This window comes from Macaca thibetana, chromosome 9 (genome assembly GCF_024542745.1).
Source record: "Macaca thibetana thibetana isolate TM-01 chromosome 9, ASM2454274v1, whole genome shotgun sequence".
In the NCBI taxonomy this organism is placed as follows: domain Eukaryota; kingdom Metazoa; phylum Chordata; class Mammalia; order Primates; family Cercopithecidae; genus Macaca; species Macaca thibetana.
In genome coordinates, this window is record NC_065586.1 from 8,924,583 (window position 1) to 8,936,096 (window position 11,514).

At 34.5% G+C, this 11,514-nt stretch overlaps 1 long non-coding RNA gene across 1 annotated transcript in view; it reads right to left on the reverse strand.

Moving 5' to 3' along the window:
- LOC126962002 (uncharacterized) overlaps window positions 1–10,972 on the reverse strand; it is a 34,729-nt gene extending 23,757 nt beyond the window's left edge. The window contains exon 1 of the long non-coding RNA XR_007728559.1: window positions 10,738–10,972. This is a non-coding gene — a long non-coding RNA (uncharacterized LOC126962002). The remainder of the gene's footprint in view (window positions 1–10,737) is intronic.
- Between the last annotated feature and the right edge of the window lie 542 nt (window positions 10,973–11,514).

Genomic DNA, 11,514 nt, shown 5'->3' on the forward strand with positions numbered 1-11,514 from the left:
TGTGTGTGTGTGTGTGTGTGTGTGTGTGTGTGTGTGTGTGTGTGTGTGTGTGTGTGTGTGTGTGTATCGATCGAGAGAGACAGAGAGAGAGAAAGAGAGATGTCACTTAAGCCCCACATACTCTGAAGCTACCAGCAGGTATCACATGCAATTAGTCATGAAGTTGTAGTGAGACTTTCAATTCTTGGCCATATATAGATTTTGCTATATGTAGGAATACTCTACACAACTACCCAGACAAGCTTCTCAGTTATTCTTGGCATTCTATTTTAAAGATATAGAAAGAATGGACAATTGACTGAGCATAAATTAATTCCCTTATTTTTTGAAAGGTATATATCTTGTCTAACCAACAGTAGTCTTTTAGGGGGCCGGAAGTGGTCCTGAAACAGGCAGGCACTCACTGCTAACCATCTCCAAAACTTAAACCAACATCAAACCCATTGAAATCTCAGATCCTGTGAGGTTTCCCAGGTTAAGACAATTAAATACTATAGCTGTTTACTATGACCAGAAAGAGGCACCAAGTGTTAGTTCCCAAGTCCTTCCTAAATCTTTTACAGATTCTTACACTAAGAAAGCACACAATGCTCTTTAGATTAACACACCAAATTCTTAGCAGGATGTTAGAGTATTCCCAGTAAATCCCAAACAGGGCCAGAGGGAGCATAGGCTTTCATGTGTGTTTGACCTCAGGCTCTTTCTCTAGTGAAAATTATTTCTCTTTCACCATTAAGAAGAACCTACATAAAGAAGTGCTGAAGGAAAGAAATACCTGCCCATCCCAATCAAATGACCTAGTCTCAGTTATCAATGCAAATGGTGAATATCACCACCATTTTTTCCAACATCCAGGGCAGAGAAAGAATCTGTGTTTAGCTTCGATTAATTTAGGACTGACACTAATGTTTCAACAAGGACAAAGATAACAAAAAGGTAAGTGTCTAAATACATGGTTCTTTAATGCAGATCAATGACTATTCCAGGAATCTTCCTCGCTCTTCAATTTCCAGGATTGAGAAACAGACTAAAATACTTAAGAAAGCAAGCCCAGATCGTCTGAGTAAGACATTATGCTTCAAGAATAGAAGATAACCTATCAACGTTACCATACAACAAAACAAAAGCAAAGCTCACCTTAGGTTGAAGAAGGACATAAACAAAATATAGTGATGCATTCACTGGGTTTTGGGGAAAATCTACCCAGATGAAACTTGGTGATGCTGATGGCAGACTATTTAGTAAACCAACCAATTTTGTGAGACTATCTATCTTTTAACTTTTTAATTTAATTTAATTTATTTATTTATTTATTTATTTATTTGAGACGGAGTCTTGCTCTGTGTCCCAGGCTAGAGTGCAATGGCACAATCTCGGCTCACTACAATCTTTGCCTCCTGGGTTCAAGTGATTCTCCTGCCTCAGCCACCCGAGTAGCTGGGATTATAGGCACCTGCCACTGCAACCAGCTAATTTTTGTATTTTTTAGTAGAGACAGGATTTTGCCATGTAGGCCAGGCTGGTCCTGAACTCCTGACCTCAGATGATCCACCCGCCTCAGCCTCCCAAAGCAATGACATTACAAGTATGAGCCACCGCACCCGGTCAACCTTTTTTTTTTGTCTTGAACGCTGTTCACGCTTTCAGACTTCCCGATGATTACTAAAGTGGCCTATATTCCTTCGTACAGTTGACTGTATGTTGAATATACCATTGAAAGAATGGCTAAGAAAAAAAAAAAAATCCAGCGAGTCAATAAGAAAAAATGTTGAACTCTAAGATTATTCACTTTCTGGAGAATCCTTCTGTACCTCTTATTCTACTTCCTCAAGTAATATTAACATATTTTTTTAACCAAGCAAGCAGGAATAAAACCTGTTGCTTCAAGTTTTCTGTTGCACAATTTATTTTGAAGGATGTTATTCTCTGATGTTACATCTAAATTTTGGAAAGAAATATTAAGAATGTGGATGCTCGAGAATCAGAATTTGAAAAAACAAAACAAAAACAAGTCTTGTTTCCTTTTTAAAGTAATCTGTTGCAAGAGTTTTTTGTGTGTAATGGTATTGCTTTTGGAAGTATAATTCTTTTCATTTTAGACTGAAACAGTATTGTTTTGGACAAAATTAGAAAGCATATTCATTTTATTCTTTCATTATGCCTTGATGTACATACGAACATCTATCTAGCTGTCAGGATTTTTTTTTTTTAAGTCTGTTCTGTGCCCTGAAAGGGAAGTTTGAAAAAAAAAAAGTTGTGGCATTTCACCACTCAACCCTCAAAGTGAGAGGTGAAAGACACACACACACAGTTTGCAGAGCAATCTCATCTGTTTCCACTTCCTGCTGTGCAGCAGTACCACCAAGAACCCTTGCCTTATTTCTCAGCTTCATGTATTTTGCTTTAAATGATATACACAGGCTGGCTATTCGAAAACAGTTTCCCCCGCCCCTCTTTGAAATCAGTGCTGTGTTGATATTGAAATTGAGGTACATCTCATCTGAGCAGTGCTTTGGTTAGTTTACCACTTAGAATCAACTCATCTTGTTCTATGCTTTTGCCCAGGGCAGTATCACACAACATGTAGAAAATTAATAAATGTATATTGATAACTATACTTACAGAATGCTTCTAGTGAATATTTAGAAAGCTTACTAGGCCTAAATCCAGGAGCTAAAAGGGGAAAATTGTGTTTACTTTCAACGTATGGACAGTGACTGTCCCAATAGTGGCAGTTTGTAGCTTAAAAAAATTGCGCCAAAATTCTAGGATTACATTTTTCTTTTTTTTTCTTTTTTAAATTTATTTATTATTATTATACTTTCTAAAGAAAAATCTTCAAGAAGTTTTAAGATCTTATTAATTGAATTACCAGAAAGATTAAAGCATAGGAAATTTCCTTTAATCTGATGTTCTATGAATCTTTGAAATGTTCATATTTTTGCTCAGTTTAATATTGTTTGAATAAATCAAAGAATATTTTATTAAAATAAAGATCGGCTCTGAAGAACAAATTCAGTGCAAAGTACTTCAAAACTTACGAGAGAGTAAGGTAATTTTTATTGACAAGTAGCATGGTATATTGTGGGAAGGCAGATTTGGCAAGTCCACACAGTTATAATTCCAAGTATGCCATTAAAATAGCCACAGGAGAGGTAGGATCAACATGTTCTGAATTGTCAAATGAATGAGAAATCCTGAGTCATAAGTGAAGTTTTCTCATTAAGTTATAGTATGTTTATAAATTTCAAGACTGTGATTTTATAGTAGCTATGAAAGTATTTTAAGATAAATGAAATATATTAAAATAAGCTTAAACTCAAATAACTTAATCATTACTTATTATGGAAGGTATCTAGAACATTCTTTTTTGTTGTTTTTCTTTATTTTATTTTATTTTATTTTATTTTATTTTATTTTTTGAGACAGGGTTCTATTCTTTCACGCAGGCTGGAGTGCAGTGGCACAATCTCAGCTCACTGCAGCCTCCACCTGTTGGGCTAAAGCCATCCTCCCACCTTAGCCTCCTGAGTAGGGACCACAGGCATGCATCACCACTCCTGGCTAATTTTGTTTTTCATAGCACATTACGTTGCTGATTTCCCAGTGTATAAGTAACCAAGATGCTCAAACAAGCAAATATTTTCCTTGAGGGTGACTTAGTATAAAAAAAGAGAAAGAACAAAGAAATTAGTTCTGAAGGTGCATTTTTCTAAAACCCATTTCAGTATTTGATAGCTCAGATCATATAGAAGTTTTAGCCAAAATGCTGCATATTTTATTAATATTCTTGTATTCCATCCTTGCCTTCACTGTTTCATAAATTATTTAGTTAAATGGTATTTTTTACCATGTTTCCTGAAATGTCATTGATTTTAATCCACCTGAGAAGTCATTACCTAAATCTGTATTGAGAAATTTGTCTTTAAAGATTAATAGTTGCTTTTATTATTTAATTTCCCTTTAACTGCTATACTTTGATGCACTTTATAGTGTTTTTGTTTGTTTTGTTTTTGTGAAAGAAGTAGATTCTGGCAATTGATTTCCATTTGCAACCTACCTCCCTGATTAAAAGAAAGTCATTTTAAGAGAACATATTTGCTTTGGATTCAAACAATTTAAGGGCCGGGAAGCGGGTTGGGGGCTTATATTTAAAGGTATCAGCTAGTCCAGATGGCCATCTAGCTTTTAAAACTGCCGCCAAGCAACTTAAATATGTTTCGTTCTTCAAGAGATTTGGAAGCAATACAAGACATATTCTACTAATGTTCTGAAAGAATAAAGAAAGGGAGAGGAAGGAAAGAAGGGAGGGAGGCAGGAAGGGAGGGAGGGAGAGAATGCTTATAAATGAAATAAGTAATACGTCTATATTTTTCTTCCCAACATTTGCCCCACATTTTAAAAAATTTTAGCCATCGTCATATATGTGATCTTAAAAAGTCACTAGATATTTTTGGGACTTAGTTGGTTTACCTCTAAATACAGGAATTTCCGTTGATCTCTACAATGTCATCATAGCATAGAAATCTGCTCTGCATAATTTTATATCAAGGAATGCTATGTTGTCTACCAAGCATGAAACTTTGGAACTAGAGGAATTCATGAGCATCTAGGGAACATGTTCTGAGCTACACGATTCTGAATCACCTAGAGTTTGGTAGTAAGTGTTTTATGTTATATTCAGATATCTGCAAAATACATATAGCATGTGTCCAAATATTTAGCAGATAAAGATGTCTCATGTGTGCTGAGAATTTTACTCTTTTGGTAAAAGAATATTTTACAAAATTCCACTTAATGCAGATCTTGCAAATGAAAAGAAAAATTAACAAATCACTTCTATTGTGATTCCTGATTTTAACTTACATTGAAATTGATGGTCACATACAGATAATAGTCTAAAAACTCAACCACATACTCATATGTTTGCAAAGATTCAGGATTTGGGCATTATGTAGATAGAATGTATAAGGCTTACTAATCTAAGACTTTTCAGTCAGTATTCCAAATATGATAGCAGTCACCCAGTTGGGTTCCTCCAATAAACTTATTTATTCTCACCCAGTCTCCCTTTCATGATTTTAATAATCATTTCCATTGGAATTTCAATAGTATTAAATAAATTGTGAATCACACAGGAATAACTCCAACCTTTGTAGCAAGAATACGAGCTTAAATACGTTATATATTTTCTAGCTTATTATCCTCCTGGAATTTTTGACAGAGATGCCTATACAGGAAAATGCACTAGCCTCCTAAAATGTGAACAAACTCTTAAGAACTTACTATAGATTTAGATCATTTAATTACATTTTCAGTCACAGAGGCTTATGAGAAGTAGGTTATTAGATTCTGCTTCAATGCTCTATCTTTAAAATGTTTATTTTCCCAATTTCCGTTGTTCTTATGTTTTCCTCAGACTTCCACTGTTAGTATTCTAATGCATCTTCACAATTACATCTTTCTCTATTAAAGCAAGACTTCTGGAGGTTTTCTCTGGAGTGGTGGTTTTTACCCCCAAAGTTAGTTATTTACTAGTTGACTTATGTAGGGTCAAGTCAGTAGAGGAATCTCAGTTTGTTCTACATAAATATATGCATGAAACACCTAAAAGAGATGTAACAGACTTTATATACTTGACACACCCTACTGGAAATGCCACTGCAGTACATATTAGATTCAAAATTACTAAACCTGCCTTCTCTAACCCTATCTTCCTGTTTTTATCTCTCAAAAGGACAACTGTGAATCTCTTTTCTCTAAATGTAAAATAAAATAATGTATATCACATAAGTATAATTATATTTGACTAATATAAGCCAAACTAATTTATAATTTATAATTCTATCATAGCCATTTCTCTTTTAGTTGACAACTTTTGTTTTGACATGAACCACAGATCTTGGACATCAAGTTTTTAGATATTTTCACTCATGGGCTCTATATTTTTCTAACACTGCTATTTTAAACTTCTTTCTCAGATTTAACTTTTTGATTCCTCCCTTTAGGTAAATAAGTATTATTTTAAACTTTCAGACATTTTTATGTATCTATAAGTGTAAAATAAATGTGGAAAGAAGCACAAAAGAATTTCTTTTTCTTCCTTCTTTTTCTTCCTCCTTTGTGAAACTCAAAATAGCTGAATTGATTTACCTCCAAATATCTACATAGAGTTTAACTTTGAACAGACTTGAAACACACACAAGGTTTTGAGAAACTTGTAAGTGACCAACGACATAGAGGAATAACAAAAGTCATCTTGAAACTTTAAATACACTGGTTTTTGCCACAGACATTTTAATTTACTAGCTGGAGATAGAAACCTCTGAAACAGCCATTTGTCTTTTAGTTAAAATGCAGCCTCGTAAATACACGCATCTGTCCTGTGTATGTTTTTTTTTTAATCCCAAGTAGTATCATTTGTAAAATAGTTTTCATGATATGTTTTACCATTCACTAAAGTATTTCAACGTTCTTTCTTTAGAAAGTAGAATCTTGCAGATTAGAATAACTGTGTTGAAAGCATAAGAAATATCCCTTTACAACTGAGGAGATATCCTGTTTCATCCTTGGGTTTTATATGATTTAATAGAGGTATTGCTGTCATGCAGATAGTACCATTTAAATAACTTCATTTAAGGCCTTGATGGGCCTTTTGTAATCATTCTCAGGGGGAATCACTACTATATCCAGTTCAGTCATATATATTTTAAATATGGAATTATTTTAGCTAAATATTCCAGGTTTGTGTTTAGCCAGAGACAATTTAAGTTAAATTTAGGAAATACCTTTGAAAAGTTTAATTTTCTCTTTTTCACCTTTAGTGATGTATTAATCACTAACCTTTGAATTGCTGGTGCGTTTAAGGAAGAATGTTATAGATGTGGGCCCAATACTTTCATGCAAATGACACTATTGCTGCTCATAGCCTTAAACACAGTCTTCATATGTACTTATTTGAACTGCTTCCTCTCTACCAGAGCAGTTTTTCCATCCTTTTCTGTTATCAGTTGAAGAAAGATCTATTTTTGAAATTTGTTCCCATAACTAAAATGAGGTGGATTAACTTTGGCCATGAAGCCAAGCATTGTGAAGATGGAGATGTAAAAGTCAACACTATTAAAATCAACCACTCTCTGGGGGCCTGTTCTCCTTTTGATAGACTCAGAGTGTTCATTAGTTCTTTTGAATTTCTATGGGAGATCTGTGGGCAGAACCAAACCAGGAAATAGTTGCCTCCTAACTTTGAAAATACCGGGGGACCACATTGACACTTTCCACTATGTCATTCTGCTGACCCTTGAGCTCTGCTTTTATCTTCCTTCAATGAATCATTCCACTGTGGTTTTAATTAAGAAAAATCATGTTCTAGGGAGTGAAATGATCTGGAAAGGATCAAGCCAAAATTTATACCTAACTGGCTATCTTACAAACACAACGGATTTTTTTCCTGCATAATTCATTCCTTAAATTTAAAAAAATACCCTTAAGGAGAGGGGGGAAACATCATTTTTACAAAAATATTTTAATTAAAATCGTACCATGTTCACTTACTAATTTTATCAGAGGTATACAATTAAGCAATTCATCATAGGCAATAAACACTCTGGATTGTCTAACACTGTCTAGAGTCCCCTAATCATTTAAAAAAAATAGTTTCGCTTCTTTTGAAGCTCCTGTTTTTGTTTCCTGGGTGCTGTGATGAAAACCAAACAGAGCTGATATTTTCTTAGAATAATAAGCAACTTAAAATTTGAAGTTGTTTTGTAACTGTAGTGTCTTACCTGACTGCGATAGTCTAAAGAGATGGTTCTAGAAACTGAATTTGTTACTCTTAGAATTGTGTAGACTATTTTAAAGACATGACAATATGTTGGAAAAAATGGTTATTTCCAGGGAGTTTCTTCAGATTAAAAAATGGGTTAAATATAGTAATAAGCGTAATAGAGGACTTTAGTAAAACTAAACACTTTTTAACCGTTTTAAGAACTGGGTGAGCCCAAGAAGCTGAACTGGAGTCGAAAACAAACTCGTTCAACAATAGAGAAGAAAGGAAAACGGAAGCAACAGAGAATGGAGCTGTCTTCATTGCATGATTAGAGTTAAATGCAAATATGTGATGTTCGGTTTAAATGAATTTAATTGATCCTAGAAAATAGTCCAGACTTTAGATGCTACATCTTATACTATTTCTGTAGTAAGCCAGATATTGTTAAATGAACTTATATCAATGTAACTGACTAATAGAAGCTAAGTTTGAGAGGCCTAATATATTCAGGGAAATTTTTCATTATATAAGCAAGTGATTTGAAGCAAGTGATGGCTTTCATGTTTATGTTTTATAAGTTTTATAAGTTAATATCAGCTCCTGAAAATACAAACCACAACTACATTTTAACATCATGTATATAAGTCTACTTTTTCTTAAAAAAAAGAAAAAAATCTACCTGAGGTAAGTAGAAATTTACCTCTGGTGCACAGTTCAGATGGGAATATTTCAAGGACATGATAATAATGGGTTTTTTATTTTTTTAACCTAACCATGAAAAATAAAGTCCTATTTTATAACTATGCAGACTGAAACAATTTAAGATCCTTATTATTGGCTCATTGATTATTTATTTAATTCTATCTTTTGATCGCATATTCTCTACAAAGTGCAATGGTAAGATGCTTGGGACACAATGTAGAGAAAATAAAAATTGTGGGTGGGTAGGCAAATAGTCTAATATAATTCAGTGACATTTACATTCATGAGCCCAGTTGGCAAAAGGCATCTTATTTTTCGTTAAGTGTAGGAAGAATCATAGAGTGATTCTTAGAGATCACTGGTTCCATTTACAGTGGCCATGTAAATTCCTTAAATTCAAACGCAGTCCTTTGAAGGCCCTCAGGGACAGGATGTTGAGAGAAGAGAAAGAACCCTATCAGCCTCCAAGTGAACAGGAGAGTGCTCCCTGGCACGAGGTAGTGCCTGAACCTGGCCAGAGGAAAACTCAGCCCAGAAATGTGTACAGCGGGAAGGGGAGCACTGTGGGAGCCGCCTCCTGGGGATGAGGTCTGCAGTGCATCTAAAGAGTGTTAAAAGTAGAGGGAAGAGTGTGGACTTGGTTGGAGAGCTGGGTTAGCCTCAGACACTTACCAATTATTTGTTATTTGGCAAATGATGTAACTGAGACTCTGTCTTCTCATTTATGTTATGAAGATTACAGTCTCATGTTGGTTAAGAAAATCAAACATGCACAAAGCTAGGTGATGCCCCAAATGCGCTGAACAGGTCCCACAAATAGGATTTTAGATTTGGCGAATCTCTCTTTACTAAATGTTCGCACACTTAAATACTAAAAACATTTTTTGCTGATAGAAGCTCCATGGAAAATTCATCTCTGGACACATCTTCAGGCCCCAGGGAACTTTCAAGGGAACATTTAACTTTTCCAGTAGGCAAGAAGGATGATACAAGAGAAGTTTAATTCCTTTGAAAAATCTATGGGTGATGGATATTATTTGAATTACAATGAATGATCAAGAAATATTTCCTTCTGTCTACGTTTTTTCTGTCCATTTTCATAGCATCTAAAATATTCGGTTAATACAATTTGAGAATATCTAATTTACCACAAAGGATAAAAATCAACAGATTGTATATCCTGGAGTATGTTTACTGTAATTTCCAGTATAAAGTAAAAGGTTAGCCAAGTGCTAAGCCATTTGCCATGTAATTTTTAAAGTCCTCTACAACTGAAAAATTGTTTCCATTGCTTTATGGAAAAAGAGCTTCAGAATGATCAGAATGACTTCTCCATGGAAATTGATATACAATACAATCCATTTTTTTTCTCTTTTCAATGAAATTGCTTTCTAGTGTCCAATGGCTAGCTCCACAAAAAATTACTTGCTCCAGTATAAAAATGAATATATCATTGGGTAGCATCTGGAATTCTAGCAATTGAACTCAAGTATACCTCATCCTTAAGGTCTCAAGCTACATTGGAATATTACAAATAACACACTAGTAAAATATCTGGATGTTGGTTTTTCGATTGTGCTTTTGTTCTTTGAAAACATTGAATTAGCCAAAGTTGACTTTAAAATTTTGAAATAAGTGCTTAGAATGTACTTTTTGTCCTCTTCTTTTTCCATTTTTTTTTCTTCATTTCTGGGAATCTAAACCAAACCAAACATGATAATTTCAGAAGAGATTAACTTGATTTTTTTTTCCTTTATCAGTAGCAGACTCTAACTTACCCACCTTTCCCACTATTTCTTTGAGTTAGGATTTGAACAATTTAAGCCTTCACATTTGGAATTTTATCTCTTTTAATCTTTGTAAATATTATGAGTAAAAATCAGGAAATGCCTCATTGGTACCCTGGGTTTCTCAGACAACCCACTGATTTATGGTCTTGAGACCATAAACTCATTTTCCTTACATGAATGATATTTCCACATCCACAACAATACCACCAAATATGTGTATCTAGCACTGACTAACTGCAAATCCTCAAAGTGAACCACATGCATTTTAATATTGCATAGTTTGCTGATTTATTATTTCCCTTAATGTACATAGTTCACATTTTTTGGAAGAATTCCACAAAAGAAAGAGAAAAGGAAATCTAATCTAAAATTACTATTTTGAAGGGGATAGCAGATTGAAAATGAGAATTTTGAAAGTTTCAATACCAGTGGGGAAAGCATTTGCTAGAGTTTAGAAGGACAGCATATGGTACTTACAGGGGACCGCCAGGGGCCTGGAGAACTGATATCCTGAGTCTTCTTGAAGAGAAATAGAGGTTGTTTCATTAAGTGCAAAAGCATCGTTCTTAATTTGAAAACTGTGGGCAGAAACAGAAGCCCAAGATTAATTTTTCCATTGCTAACTCTAGAGTCTTGGCCACTGAAGTCTGAAGATACTTTCTTTGAGAATGCATATTATTTTACTCACAACTAAAACATTTAAGTATCTTAGCTGATCAGTGGAGTGAGATTAAAAGGTTTCTTTTTTGAATCATCAGATAGAGATGCACAAGGGAGAGAGCACACAGGGTGTGTTCAGAAGGGCTTGCTAAAGTGCTCGGCTCTTAGCATTAAAAGTGTGATGTTTATACACCACCCTGATAGAAAACACTGCTTTCCAAATCCTAGTCACATTTTAGGATTAAGTCACAAATTTTAGGATTTCCTAAAATCCTAATTTTGTTTTACAACACACAAAAATATGTGTTTTAAAAGTCACTGGATGGAAGGAAAGAAAGAACAGATTCAGCCAACGGCTACTAGTTTATTATAATTGTCCCTATTGGGACAAAATTCGTAACATGCTACTCTGAAACTGATTACCTTCTCAATTCTGTCAGTAGCAGATAATTGAGCCTCAACAGCACCAATTCAAAATAGTTTAGGTCTTGCCCCTGCCTGATTATGTAACAGAAAAGCACAAAGTTTGAGGGGTGACGCGGGAGGTGGTTATTTTTCTAGGAAACTTCCTTCTCTTCTACGAATGTGTGAATG